At 46.6% G+C, this 15,160-nt stretch overlaps 1 long non-coding RNA gene across 1 annotated transcript; it reads left to right on the top strand.

Moving 5' to 3' along the window:
• The first annotated feature begins 456 nt into the window (after positions 1 to 456).
• On the top strand, positions 457 to 14,740 carry LOC147115193 (uncharacterized). The gene is made up of 3 exons (XR_015078932.1): positions 457 to 1,002; positions 11,051 to 11,161; positions 14,559 to 14,740. It is a non-coding gene; the product is annotated as an uncharacterized LOC147115193 (long non-coding RNA).
• The last annotated feature ends 420 nt before the right edge of the window (positions 14,741 to 15,160 follow it).

The raw sequence follows: 15,160 nt of genomic DNA on the forward strand, positions 1-15,160 counted from the left end.
CGCCGGGAAAGCGGCCGGCCGCACCTCCACCTTTACGCCCTGGCCTCTCGGAGCTGCAAGGCCCCGTTTTACAAACGCTCTTTGCGCCTGCTACGGGAGAGGCGGCGGCAACTGAATTTGGGCGTCGGGCCGGCATCGCGTTGGAACCGGGGCGCTGCGCACACCGATGACGTCATCGGTGCCGGCGCAGCGCTACCGGCTAACACCACCATTTGCGCTACACTGAATTCCAGGCTACCAACAGCGCCGGCGCAAAAGACCTCTTTAGGCGCTAAGTGGGCGCTAACACCACTGAATTTCTAGGCCTTGGGCTTTTCCGCAGTAATATCGCTGTTAAATACCCCATTGAATGTTAAGCCTTGTTGCAATAGGTGTAACTGGGATTTACAATGTATTGACTGCTAAACAAACATTATGGCCTGAAAAACTAATTTTTATATTTGTGGAGTGTCAAATTTCTCCATTATGATAAAAATTACAATTTTTAAAAACTTTTAAAAACATTTTTTTTTAAAGTTTGTTCATGATATTTCAGCTTCCACCTTATCCCCATGTGAAAGGTCCAATCTTTATTTCGCTCTCTGTAACATTTTGAAAAAGTCGGGATAAAAGCAGCTTCTCATTTCCTGGTTTGCTGTCTGTGAGAATTCTGCAATGTGATTGGCTGCTTAGACAGCTTGTTGGCGTCGCCGCAGCATCACACAAGAAATCCCCATGACCGAGCGCTGCAATCAACTGAGCGTCGAAAAAGGCAAACTTCTCGCCACCGAGATGTGGGCAGCTTTCTTCAGGGCCAACAGCGAGCGTCTTTGCTTCGCCACTGACCGTAAATTATGGGCCATTCGTTTTATTATATATTGATCATGAGGTGGTTTGATTCTGATTGGAGTTTTATTTTTGCCAGTAGTTGATGTTATGCCAAATGTTGAAGACCAGCCTGTTCCATATAGTTGATGCTTCAGGACACCTAAACTGAAGCAATAATCGGGTGATAATCCACAGGTGATTTACTGGTAAATAATGCCATCAGGATATATATTGCCGGGGCAGAAGACCCTTCTTCACTAGTCTTAGCAAAAACTAGAGATGAATAAAAAGTTGTAAACTGTTACTTTTTATTCAAGACATTTTTTTTCCATTTAAGAATAGTAAAAGTAGGTGTTTCAGCCCCATCGTTTTTTAATCAAATTACTTATTTGACTTCTGCTACTTCGGAAGCAAATGAAGTTTCCTTCATAGAACCTGCCCTCGATGCTGTGCCAATAGATGTCAGCAGAGATAAGTATCCAATGAATATTTATTTTGAACAGAAGTCTATCATGTGAGCACGTTAATTACCAATATCGCTACATTGGAGATTTAAACTTAATTGATTTTCCTGTGAATCTGACAATGAGTTTTCCCAGTTTATAGAAATCAACAATGAAAAATTCAGAAAACCATCTTCATGGTTATGTTTCAAAAGAGATAACGGTAGCATGTGAACTAGATCTCCTTCCAGCCATGAATATCTGTCGGGTAAATGTGAACTCTTAGCTATTTATAGTTTTTTTTAGTGTGGCCATGAATCTGTCTGAGTAATAATGATTGCCAAAGAGTTCTGTAATTGGTTATGTGTGAAAGTCATATCCAGCACTTCCTCTATTGATATGTCTGTGCTGTTCAGGGGCCACTCATATAACTTCCAAGCTTCACATGTGTTAAGGAATTTGCCTATGCATTTCTGTGAAATATAAAATTATTGATTTTCTTTAAATCAGCATACTGAAGCATAAAGACAGCAGCATTGAACAATATAATGCAGATAATCTACTTTGCAAGTTCACAGGTTCCCTAGCTGCAATTATCCCCCAAAAGTAGGACTAAGCTTCAGACAAGGTTTATATTATAATATACAAATGTGAAGTACACTGCATTACATATAGGATAATACTTATGTGTGTTAAAAGCCATTAGGAACTGGCTTAGAACTGCCCAAACTCATTTCACATATAGCCTTTACAGGCAGCAAGCGAAAGACAAAATTCTAGGCTTGATTCAACCAGGGGAACAGTTGAAGCAATAGAATGAGCTTGGCAGGGGGAATAATCAGCCTGGGTTCCTGCTTCTGGTTCCAATGACTCCCTATCATAAACAGTGCATGTTTGGATGTCGGATGAGAACAGGGTTGGCCTTGTCGGTGATGCCCTACATGTTGAAAGATTACCAACACCCACCTCAGTAAGACAAGGTCACCTAAAAGCCCAATTCTCCAATTGGTAGCACGCCTCCGGCCTCTGTTTTCACTGGACAACCTCCAGCATTGTGTCTACTGATAATTAACCCTTCCAAGAGCTCTGGGATTTACACCCTTTCCACAACTATTTCCAAACCTGAACATTGATTCGTCAACGCTCCAAGCTGGCTTCACCCCGTCTACAAGTCACCTTTATCCCACCACAGGACCTCAGACTTCAACTTTGGATTCTGTCATATTGTCTCCTCCATGTCCAATGTTTATGACAAGAACATATCTATCCTAATCCTTGCCATGCCTCTATAACCTGAATTACCTCTACGTACATTCATGTGCGCATTTTTGCTGCCGCTCCAGACCCAAGCCTATTACTTCTAACTCGGTCCCTCTTGGGTTCTTTTAGCCTGTCTCCTCCCACTCCTGTCACCCAGTTATGCCAGCTTCTCAGTTCTCAGGTACTTCACCGTCCCAACCCCTGCCCCAACTCATCACCAATCCTGTGTCTTCATACACAGGCTTGAATAACCCTTGGCTAAGCCCACGGCTATCCTTTGTGCATCTCACGGCATTCTCTGAAGGGCACATTGAGACATGGTGACATAGTGGTTATGTTACTGGACTAATAATCCAGAGACCTGGACTAATGATCCAGAGACATGAGTTCAAATCCCACTATAGCAGCTGGGGAATTTAAATTCAGCTAATTAAATAAATCTGGAATAAAAAGCTGGTGTCAGTAATGGTGAGCATGAAACTATCGGATTGTCATAAAAACCCATCTGATTCACTAATGTCCTTTAGGGAAGGAAATCTGCCGTCCTTACCCGCTCTGGCCTATGTGCGACTTCAGACCCACAGCAATGTGATTGACTCTTAACTGCCCTCTGAAATGGCCTAGCAAGCCACTCAGTTGTACCAAATCGCAACAAAGAACAGTGGTTCAAGAAGACGGCTCACCACCACCTTCTCAAGGGCAATTAGGGATGAGCAATAAATGCTGGCCTTGCCAGCGATGCCCACATCCCATGAACGAATAAATTAAAAACTCGTAGCTACCTCTTTATAAGCAGCAACCCCAACTGCCTTATCCTCCTTTCTCACCGACCCCTCCCTGTGCACTCTGCCTGCTGGGGGCTAATCTCACCAACCTCTTTCTCATGTCACCCTACACACCACTACCCCCTCAGATTCTGCCAGCAAATCAACAATCACTGCCCCTCTCCACATTTCTCTTCAGAATGTCCATTCACCCTAGAACAAGGCCCGTGCCATCCATGAACGATTGCGTTGACATCCTAGATTTGAAGGAAACATTCCTGACGAGTGGCAACACATTGCCCATTACTGAAGTCTCCCCGCCTTTCTACACGTTTCACCATCTGCTGGATCCAAATCACTGCGGTGATAATGTGGGCTTTATCATCAAATCATACCTTAGTCCTCTGGCACCCTGTTCCTCTGGCATTTTCTCCTCCTTTGAGCATCTCACCTTGTTCCATTCCTCTCACCTTTAAAATCCCCATTCTCGACTGCCCTCCCAAGCCCCACCCCAAGTTTGTCACCAAGATATTCTCCTTACTTTCTACCCTCAGCCTTTGCAGTAAGCAACTCCTCATCCTTGGTGATTTGAATCTTCATCTCATTTCACTTGACCTTCTCTCCACTGATTGAACCATGCTCGTGTTCTCCCTAAATCTCTCCTACCCCATTCCAACCCCAGTAGCTTCTACGATTACCCCAGGAAAAAACTTTCTCCATGTCACTTACAATTGCACTTTCAAGTTGCCAACTGCCTAGCCTTTGGCCTTCCAGTCCCCTCTGTGCCTAATGGAGGAGAGGTGTTGGAGGAGGATGGTGTGGTCAACCATGTCAAAAGCTGCAGACAGGCCGAGAAGGATAGTGCACCACGGTCACAGTCACATAGGATGTCATTTGTGACTTTCAATAGGGCCGTGTCAGTGCTGTGGCAGGGACTGAAAACTGATTGGAGGGGTTCAAACATGGAGTTACAGGAAAGATGGGCATGAATTTAGCAGCCAGTAACGCGTTCAAGGACTTTGGAGAGGTAATGGAGGATGGAGTTGGGGCGGTAGGTTGCAAGGAAAGAGCAGTCAAGGGTAGATTTTTGAGGAGGGAGATGATGGCTGTTTGAAAGGGAGGGAGACAGTATCTGAGAAGAAGGAACCACTTACAATGTCAGCTAGCATGGCTGAGGTTTAGTACGATTGGGGGTCGAGGGAGCAGGAGGCAGGTCTCATTGACAAGATCAGCTCTGAGAGGATATGAGGGGAGATAGGAGTGAAACCAGAGAAAGACACAGATTCAGAGCTAAGGCTTGAAGGCATCAAAAGAGGAGGTGAGGCAGTGGTTGAGCAGATCGGCAGATGCAGAAGTATCACGGCAAATGGAGGGACAAAGGCTAGGCAGCTGGCTGCTCGAAAGTGCAACTGTAAGTGACTTGGGCAGAGTATTTTCTGGGGCAGATGCAGAAGGAAGTGGGGCTGGAAGGGGGTCAGGGATGTGGGTACTGAGGGATACAAGGAAGTGGTCGGAGATGGCCTTGCCTGTGATTGTTGTTAGATCCGTGGTTCAGCGGATAAATAATTACACGGATGCTGTACATAAACAAATAACAGGTCTTTACTGGAGGAGGGTAATCTCTAGACTGGGGTACAGAGGCATGTGCACAGCTTATATACCGGTGTGATCACTGCCGGTACTACAGTATACAGGAGCTGTAAAAGGTAGTTCTGACTTAAAGCACATACACTACAATTCCTCCCTTTTTAGATTAATAATACCCCCTTAATATTCAAATAACAATTACATTTTTACATGTACATTCAATAACAAAAGTCCATTTATAGATTCAGTTTTTGGGGCGGCTTCCTGACCCTTTCGGGATAGCGCCTTTCCGGAGGTGCTTGTTCTTGGTGCAGAGGCGATTCTGACCCCCTTTCATCGGGTAGTTCATCGGGTTCCACTGCTACTAGGTCTGAAGTAGATACTACCGGTATGTCGGGTTCATCCCCAGGTACTCGAGACATGGGGTTGACGCATTCCTGTGATGCTAAGATCTGATCAACATGGCATCTCATAATGTTCTCCCCGACATCCACTGTGTACATTAATGGCCCCTGCCTTGTACATATCGTTTCGGGTTGCCACTTCTCTGCTCGATAGTCCCGGGCCAAGACTGGATGCCCTACATTGAAGCTCCTTGTCGGCTTCTCGTTGATGTGCTGGAATTGTTTGTCCTCAACATTTCTTCGCACATTTGGTCTGAGCAAGTCCAGACGAGATCTCAATCTTCGGTTAAAGAACATCATGGCCGGGGTCTGGTTGGTAACTGCATGTGTCGCGTTTCGGTAGGCTAATAAGAAATTGTCCATCTTATGCTGTAGTGGAATTTCCTCGTCGCACATGGCCTTTATCGCCTTCTTAAAGGTTTGTACGAACCTCTCAGCCAATCCATTGGTGGCTGGATGATACGGGGCGGATGTGTAATGCCTTACCCCATTCCTTTTCATGAATTTTTGGAACTCGTTGGACACAAACTGTGGTCCATTATCAGAGCAGATCTGCTCTGGCAACCCGTTTCTGGCAAATATGGTCCGTAGGACTGCAATCATTTTCTCTGTAGTGGTTGAAGACATCTTTATCACCTCAGGCCACTTTGAATGAGCATCCACTGCTATTAAGAACATTGAGTCCATGAATGGACCAGCGAAATCAATGTGCACCCATTGCCATGGAGAGGAGGGCCACTCCCATGGGTGTAGAGTGGCATGTGGTGGTGCATTTTGGACCTTCTGGCATCCTAAGCAGCTCTTAGTTAGGTCTTCGATTTGTTGATCGATTCCCGGCCACCATTTTCACTCCCCCCAGATGACCTTCATGTAGCTCATTTAGCACTCTCTCCCTTAACTTGGGTGGAATCACCACTCTGGATCCACACATCACTGTCCCCTGGCATACTGACAGCTGTTCTCTTCTGGATGAGAATGCTGGCAACAGTGAGTCACCATGTGTTGGCCATCCCCTCACCATCAATTCATATACCCGTGACAGCGTCGGATCATTGCGGGTCTCCTTCTCTATATCCGCGTTTGTTACTGGCAATCGTTCAATTATTGATGAATAAAATATCTCGATAGGGTCCACTGCTGGTGCTTCCTCCACAGTAGGCAGTGGCAGGCGCGATAGCCCATCAGCGTTCCCATGGTGTCTCGTGCCTTTATATTCTATTTCATATTGATTCGCCCCTAGAAATAGGGACCATCTTTGTAACCACTGTGCAGTCATTACTGGCACGCCCTTCTTAGGATTAAAGATGGAGACAAGTGGTTGGTGGTCAGTCAACAAGGTGAACTTCTGTCCATGCAGATAGTGGTTGAATTTTTTTACTCCCCATACTAGGCTGAGGGCCTCCCTGTCAATCTGGGCGTAGTTGCGCTCGGCTGAGGTTAGTGACCGAGACGCAAAGGCTACTGGCCTCTCCAACCCGTCTGGGAATTTGTGCAACAGCACCGCTCCAATGCCGTAGGGTGATGCATCACATGCCAAACGGATTGGTAGTGCTGGGTTGAAATGGGCCAACACCTCTTTTGATGTGATCAATTCTTTACACTTCTGGAAAGCTCGTCTACGTTCGTCATCCCACTTCCATGGTACCCCTGTTTGCAGTAGGGTGTTCAGCGGGTGTAATACCGTAGACAAATTTGGTAAGAACTTGTGGTAATAGTTTACCAGCCCGAGGAACGACCTCAGTTGTGACACATTTTCCGGTGCTGGAGCCTTGACTACTGCCTCTATCTTGTCAGGGGACTTATGTAACCCCTCTTCATCGATGACATGGCCACAATACGAGATCTGTTTCTGGAAAAACTCGCACTTGTGGCGATTAGCTCGTAGCCCATATTCCTTTAATCTGGCGAGCACCTTCTCCAAGTTAGCGAGGTGATCACCGTCATTTTCGCCCGTGACCAAGATGTCGTCCAAATAACACTGGGTCCCTGGAATCCCTTGCAGGACCTGATCCATCGCCCTTTGCCAGATAGCCGGAGCCGAGGCTACTCCAAACACCAGCCGGTTGTATTGATAGAGACCTTTATGGGTGTTTATCGTAAGGTAATGTTTCGAAGCTTCTTCTACCTCCATTTGCAAGTACGCCTGGGCTAGATCAATTTTGGTGAAGCGGTTACCACCAGATAGCGAGGCGAAAATATCCTCAATTCGTGGAAGCGGATAGTGCACCGTGTGAAGGACTGGTTCACTGTCACCTTAAAATCCCCACAGATGCGGACCTTCTTTGGTTCCCCAGGCGTATTACTCAACGACCTCTTCATTACAGGAACGATGGGTGTAGCCCACTCGCTCCAGTCCACTTTGGACAGTACTCCTGAACGTTCCAACCCTTCCAGCTCTGCTTCAACCGCTGGTCTGATCGCATAAGGCACTGGTCTGGCCTTCAGAAACTTTGGGCTTGCATTATCCTCTTTTTTAATTGTTGCTGTTATTCCTTTTAGTGTTCCTAGTCCCTCCTGGAACACTTCTTTTGCGTCAGTTAGCATTTTTGACAGTCGTCCAGGTGTGACGTCGTCATCCTTTTTGGCCTCCACCTTCAATGCCTGTATGGAATGCCAATCTAAATGTATCTTCCGGATCCATTCACGTCCTAGCAGTGGTGGTCCTCCATTTGGCAATACATATATATCCATTTTAGGTATTTCCCGACCTTTATATGTCACTTTCACCCTTATTTTTCCTTTGGGGTAGACTTTTTGCCCCGTATACGTCTTCAAGACAATCTCTGTAGCTTTCAAGGGTATGTGTGAAAATAGCCGCTTGTAGTCTCTTTGATTTATGACTGTTAGAGCTGACCCTGTGTCCAATTCCATTTCCACTTAGACTCCGTCTATCTTGAGTGTAACCCAGATAGTCTGGTGATCCTCCATTTCGGTTACATTATGTAGTTTCAGACAACCCAGCTCCTTGCTTCCGGAGTCTGTGTCACTTTTCTGTTCGTCTGAACCACTGTCCATCACCTGGTGTACCTTTTTGTACTTCTCCTGTGGAGATTTCTTACTGTTGGTTTTCTTCCCAGACCTGCAGACTCTTGCTATGTGTCCTGCTTTCCCACACTGTCTGCACACTTGGTCCTTGAACCAACAATCTTTCTGGTCATGTGTTGTTCTGCCGCAGCGATAGCACTTCCCTGTTCCATAGGTCATTTCGTTGGTGCCATATTCTTGCGGTCTCCGTTGTATCTCTGCAGCGCCCCTTGCGGCTGCTTCGTGTGATACTGCCATACTGAAAGCTTTGTCCAGCGTAAGGTCCTTTTCTGATAGAAGCCGTTTCTGGGTTCCTTCACTTTGTAGCCCACACATAAACTTGTCCCTTAACGTGTCTGCTAGTCCCGCTCCAACTGGCAGTATTTCGATAGCTTGCGCAGTTCCGTTAGGTACTCAGCATTGCTTTCGTCTTTGTGTTGGTTCCTTTTATGGAACTTAAATCGTTCTGCTATCAGCAGCGGTGTGGGGTTTAAATGGTCCTGTAGGATTTCTACTATGCTTTCAAAATTCTTGTTTACCGGCTTCTCTGGGGTTATTAGATTTCGCAGTAACCCATAAGTTTTTGCACCCATGGAATTTAACAGAACCAATGCTTTATTAGCATCTGGCACTTCATTCGCCCTGCAGTACACCTCAATACGTTCCACATATGTCGCCCAATCTTCGACTTCATTGTCGAACATAGAGATACTGCCACTCTTCGGCATCCTTGGTTGTGCATTAACTATCACCAATGGCGCCTCCTGCGCTTCCCCTTCTTCTCCGCTGGCACAAAATGGCGTCTCCCATGCTTTCCTTCCTTCCCGCGCTCGCCCATCTTCTCCGCTGCGGCTTCGCAAAATGGTGTCTCCCGCGCTCTCCCTGCTTCTCCGCGGCTCAATGGCGTCTCCCCTTGCTTCGCCCCGCGGACCCTGATCAGCCCGTGATCCCTGGCTGTGCTCTGGGGGTTCTTCTCTTGATATTTGTCGACGCCACTCAGTCTAGAACCCGGCTGTTTCTTACCCTCTCTCTCTCCGGTTTGCAGTATTTTTCCTCGACGCCGCTCGGTAATCAACCCCCGGCTGCGCCCTGCTCTCTTCACCCTCTTTCTTACCCCGTCGATGCTGCCCGTCACTCTCTCTCTGCCATCGGTCGGCTCCAGCCGCCGCTGCTTGGGAAGGGTCTGCTCTGGACCTGTCGTCGGTCTCTTACTGCTCGTTGTGGCTGGGGAACCAAGCCCGGCTCTCCACAGCCCCCCCAGCGAAGTTGGATCTCTGCCTGACTGCTGGGCGGTTGCTCGCGGTCGATGCCCGTGTTCCTGGACTCGACTATTTATTTATTTATTTTTTATGTTGCAGGTAGATTCACATCAACACTCGTCGCCACTGTTAGATCCGTGCTTCAGTGGATAAATAATTACACGGATGCTGTACATAAACAAATAACAGGTCTTTACTGGAGGAGGGTAATCTCTAGACTGGGGTACAGAGGCATGCGCACAGCTTGTATACCGGTGTGGTCACTGCCGGTACTACAGTATACAGGAGCTGTAAAAAGTAGTTCTGACTTAAAGCACATACACTACAATTGTGACCATGATCGCTCTCCATTATGGTCTGCAGTTCAGTTAAACAGTCAGGTGGCTTCTGCTACTCCACTGCTACCTTCATTTTCTGCTCTTTGCTCATAATGTCTAACTCTCTGTACGCTCCCTCCTGAAACCTACAATCAAAATCCCCCAGAGTGGATATAACTGTGCTGGTGCTTGTTGGAATGAGTGATGCAAGGTGCTGTGAAGAACGAGAAATGCTGTCCTTGCAGCCTTATTCTCACGGGCACCTAGAAAAAGAGGAGAGCATATGTTAAGTTCTGGCAGGAAGCCATCCCTTCAAACAGAGCTGACATGGCAGGGTATTTTGTATTATGCTGCTGCAGTACAGTGTGTGCCTGTGTATCAGTCCACAGTCCGAGCAATCGCAACCCCTTCCCATTGCCCGCACCAACCCTTCCTCCCAGAATTATCTGAGAGCCGCTGCCAGCGAGGTAGGCGGCCTAAAATTCAGTCCTGGAGAAGGGCGAGTTGCTGGTGGAGGTGCAACGAGCACCGGCAACTCACCCGGAATATTTAGATGAGGCCAATGTTCCCTCTAAGCTGTGCAGCCACACAGCAACAGGAAAGGTCCCGCGCAGGCCACTCACCAGCTCTTTAACTTTAAGTACCGCGTGTGCACGGAAATTTAAAGGGACCGCGCAGTAAAAGAAGCAGGCCGTGCAGAACAAAGCGCAGTTTATAGGGAGCATTGGATGAGGCCCGAGGCCCAATTTCATGCCTGCCTCGGGCCTTCCTGTTCAGGTGCACACAGCTCATGCAATGCCGAGTCTGCGCCCAAATACAGGCCCAAACTAATTTCAACCCCAGGGAGGGCATTGAAACAGGTAAGAGTGCATTCCAATGTTTCTTATCATGTTATACCTGCATTTAAAGCTACTTATCTCCATGTTGAATGCCCTTTTAAGACTTCCACCCATACTGTGGAACTGTAAGCTATTACTTTGTTGTATAAATAATTAGAAAAGAAATACGACCTTGAAAATCTCATTCACCCAATAGATGGCTCACTGTTTTTATGCCAGATCATTTATTATTACGTCAGTTTGCAGTGCAATTGTATTGGAATTCTAGCTCCGTTATATAACATTTCAATTGAACAGTAAGAGAAAAAATAACATGTTAATCAAAATATACATTTCTGTTAAACAGTGCAGACAATTTTCCAGTTGAGGGCTCATATATACCAGGCTCAAAGTTTACACAGGATTGTCAGATCCATTTGCCAGAGTGGCATTTTCTACGTACTGTCAATCCACTAAGGTAGGCTATGGTGTAGATATTTCTAGCAAGATGTTTTATTCTGAGTTATGACTCAGTCCAGGGGCAGGCTTTGGACAGGCAATTTAATTCACTGTCCAGTTCTTGAGTGTGTAGAGTATGTATCTTACTAGGTAAGCCCTTGGCTATTAGACCACAGTATCTAGCAAATGCTTTCTCCTGTATCACTGTGTGTGTTTTTGCGTATGTTTGGTAGGCGAATGTTGCCTCATTATGGAAGAGTACATCAGACCCCTGGGATTTAGTGTTACTTCTAAATGATATGGTGATTGTTGACTGTTGAGGCACATTTAGTAACTTCACCTCAGTCAAACCAGCTGCCTATAACGGCTGCAAACAATTGGGTGTTTTAGTGCCATAGCACAGGTTCCAGCAAATAACATGTTGACACGTTATACCTACCAACTGAAGGGATTGGTAGTTGTGTTTGCTGGTTACGAATAAATGGGCACCCCAAAATACATCATGAGCTTATGATCTCATGGCAACCAAGAGGTTAAGAAGCATTGTGTTAGCTTCTCACGCTTCACTGCATGGTTGCTTCACCGCCAGCCCATTGCCTTGAGTAGGTCTGAAGGGACATAATGTAACTGGACCACTTTGAAAGGATATCTCTGTCCTGGAATATAAGCCACCTTCATGTTGCTGTGATTGTAAATGTGGCTGTGAATTCCTAGTGTTAAGTGTAGTGCTGTAACCTCTTATAGAGAAACCAGTTTAAAGGGTTACTACCTCTAATACTGGTTGCTAATATTCGGTGTCTAAGCCGAATTGTTATTTTAATTAATTTAAGGCGTGCTAGATGACCATTTGTCAGTTCAGGTGGCGCCATTCCTGTTTTTTGGGCACTAAATGGGCGCCAAAGTCTCTAATATGGCGAGCGGCGCACTTATGGCTGGTATAGAGCATGCGATTCCTGCCCAGCCAGTCATCGCCTCGCCACCCCCACCCCGATTGCCAACTCGACCCCCGCCCTGATGTCCTGATCAACATACTTCCCAGACGCCCTCTCAACTCCCTCTCGATCGCCCTCCCTTTCCCATTTGTTACCCTCTCGATCTTCCCTCCCTTTCCTGGTCACCCCCACCTTAAGCACCCTCCCCTTCCAAACCATCCCCTTACCGTTGCCTTTTCTTTCCCTTTGAGCACTTACCTGAGGTGACGCAACAACCCAAAATTTGAAGCTTCATCACCAGTGAGCTGCCTGGGGGCACCCAGCAGGGCGTCGACAGTTTGCCGGTCTCATTTAAACAAGGCCCGAGGCCCAATATCGGGTGTGCCTCTGGCCGACCTGTTCCCTGCGCCTAATTCGCGCTGGCCTGCCTTCTAGGACATGGTTTCCACTGGATAGGGCTTGTGCAGGTTAACGCTGGAATTTGTTCTCCATCTCCTGCATAGTCTTGGCCGAACCACCTCCTCCCCAGTAAATCCATGTTATTTTTTATTCTTTTTAAGTAAAGTTTGTTACATAATAATCCTTTGTGATGATTCCACTTATGAAAAAATGTTAGGACTTTCTGGTGGTAAATGTTTCTTTTAACTATCATCAACATGAGTAACACTACAAATAGGCATAGGCACCCATTTAGGGAGAGCAAACGAAGATTTACTCCCCCATTGTTAGTATTGGAGGTGCAAAGTATCGTCAGTCTCAAGATGATTGATATTGCCATGGTGAGACAGACTCGTTGTCAGAATTTGCTTGTTTATGTTTGTTGCAGCTAAATCAGCGAGTTCAAATCAATCTCCTTCAATTGACCAAGGTCCAGGGAGCCACCCTGCAATAAACATGGACCAGCTAATGGCAGTAAGCCTGGCCCCGAGTGAGTGAGCCAGAAACAAGATGATAAGGCAGGCTATTGCTGGAACTTGCAGGCCTGCTTGTCTGCATTTGCAACCAGTTAGGTTCCTGGATTTAAATTCCCCATGCTGCAGAGAAGCACAACAGCTGATGAGGTGGCTACCTGGAGCACACCAAATTTGAATCCATTGACTAAACTGGCTACAAGCTCAGACAATTGGGGCTGGATTTTCATTGAGGAGTCGGGTAGGAGGTGGGACTACAACTTTCGGGGTTGTAGTCCCGCCTCCATCGAGTTCTAGCCAACCCACGCGATTTTGACTTGATTGACCTTGTTGAGCCCGCCCAGCAGGCTCAGCAGGCCAATTATGGGCCACCCGGCAACAGGTGATGTCACAGATTGATATTTCATCTGTCAAGACCTTTTGACAGATGAAATATCAGCGTTCAACAGCTGTTTGAAGTTGTCAAACACTGACAATCTGTACTCTAAGTTAATTCCTTCCTGTCAGGATGATTTAGAGATCTCCCCGGAACAGAAAGCAGAATGCTGGAACTTTTGACAGCTGGCGGCCATTCTGCTTTCTGTGCCGGTGAGATAAGGGATTCCCGAGACCTGAAGGAAGGAAGGCTGTAAAGGTAAGTAAAGGTTAGTAGAACTTCTTTAAACACTTTAAACACACCAAACACACTTACCTCTGCACTCATGCACCTGAACACCGGACATCTCGATCCCTCCAAGCCCTTCAACCCGACGGCCCGCCTTGCTAACTTGGCGTGGTTTGGAGCCGTCGGGAATCCCACATTTCAACAATAAAAATAGGGTCCACATTTCAATAATAAAAATAGGGATTAGGCTAAAAACTGCCTGTTAACTATCTGTTAACAGGCAGCTAATTGGCACTAATCCCCTTCCTGCCTCGGGGAGTCGGGTCCCAGTACGGGTCGGGTACCCGCCTCCTTTGAAACTGGCATGGAGGCGGGTTGGGGTCGGGACCCCCGATTTCGGGATTTTAACCCCCCACATGCCTCCAATCCCACCTCCACGGCCCAATGAAAATCCAGCCCTTGGTCTGCCATTCAGATAGCTCCAGCACCAAGCCCACTTTGTTTTACATGCCACTGCGCAGTACAGCACATGTTCTCTCGTCGGTTCTGGTTGGCACCATCCCTTTCATCTCATCCAGCTTTAGCACCGGCCTCTTCTGGGAATCTTCTCTCGGGGAAATGAGGCCAGGATCTGGCCTTGGAGGTTGGCGCGATATAGAGGTTTTATTTGGGAATGGAAGTAGATCCCAACATTCCTTGCTTCTCCGACGCTTTGCGCCAGTTGGCACCTATTCACTTAGGCATGGTTTAAGTTGCCTCTAAGCAAGTGGCTGTAGACTGAGTGGGGGACATGACTGCAGTTGCTATTCAATATAAGTGCCAGATGGGTGCTTGGAATCTGGAACAAGTGTATTGAGGTGGATAGCAGATGATGGTAAATTCTTTACCATTCAGATGGGAGAAAGTGCACCTGTTGTATATTAGGATGTTTTCCAGGTGTTTAATGAAACTTGTTCACCCAACTGGCAGGAGACCTTGTTATCTGATCACGTTTTGGCTGAAGGCAGCAGAGAGTTCCAGAAGGTGCCAACACCTGTCAGTATAAAGTTCTACGATCAAGACAGATTTGCAAGTATTCTGTACATTTGTGTAGAGAAGTAAAAATCTGCTGCAATAAATGAGAAGGAATTCTAAAGTGTGCAAGACAATAACTGGCTCCTATGCATTTATTTATAGTTAAAGTCTTCAGAGTTTCCAAATTTACCAATAATATATAAAACATGGGCATTTTTTTAAGAAGAAAAATCGAAGTAATTGAAAACTTAGACCTTCTGCGATTTTTCACGTATGCTGGATTCTAGAACTCTGTTAGGTATTTAGGAAACTCTCGTTTAAATGGCACCTAAATATCTGGAATTCTCTATTAACCATCAAAATTCTCACTCCGAAAACAACACCTCAATAACCGGCAATGTTGCCGAGTCCAAGTCTCCCGCGGTGGCCGAGTTAGTCAGTGGGGGTAGTTCTCCAAACTGCCACTACTCGGCTTCTTGGCGCTGTCGAAAGTCAGAACACCTCAATATCCCTGTAACAGGAGTCTGACTCTCCCACTAGTCTCGCCTGATCCGCCA

Source organism: Somniosus microcephalus, chromosome 7, assembly GCF_052327205.1.
Source record: "Somniosus microcephalus isolate GS21.2 chromosome 7, FLI_Smic_1.0, whole genome shotgun sequence".
Taxonomy (NCBI): domain Eukaryota; kingdom Metazoa; phylum Chordata; class Chondrichthyes; order Squaliformes; family Somniosidae; genus Somniosus; species Somniosus microcephalus.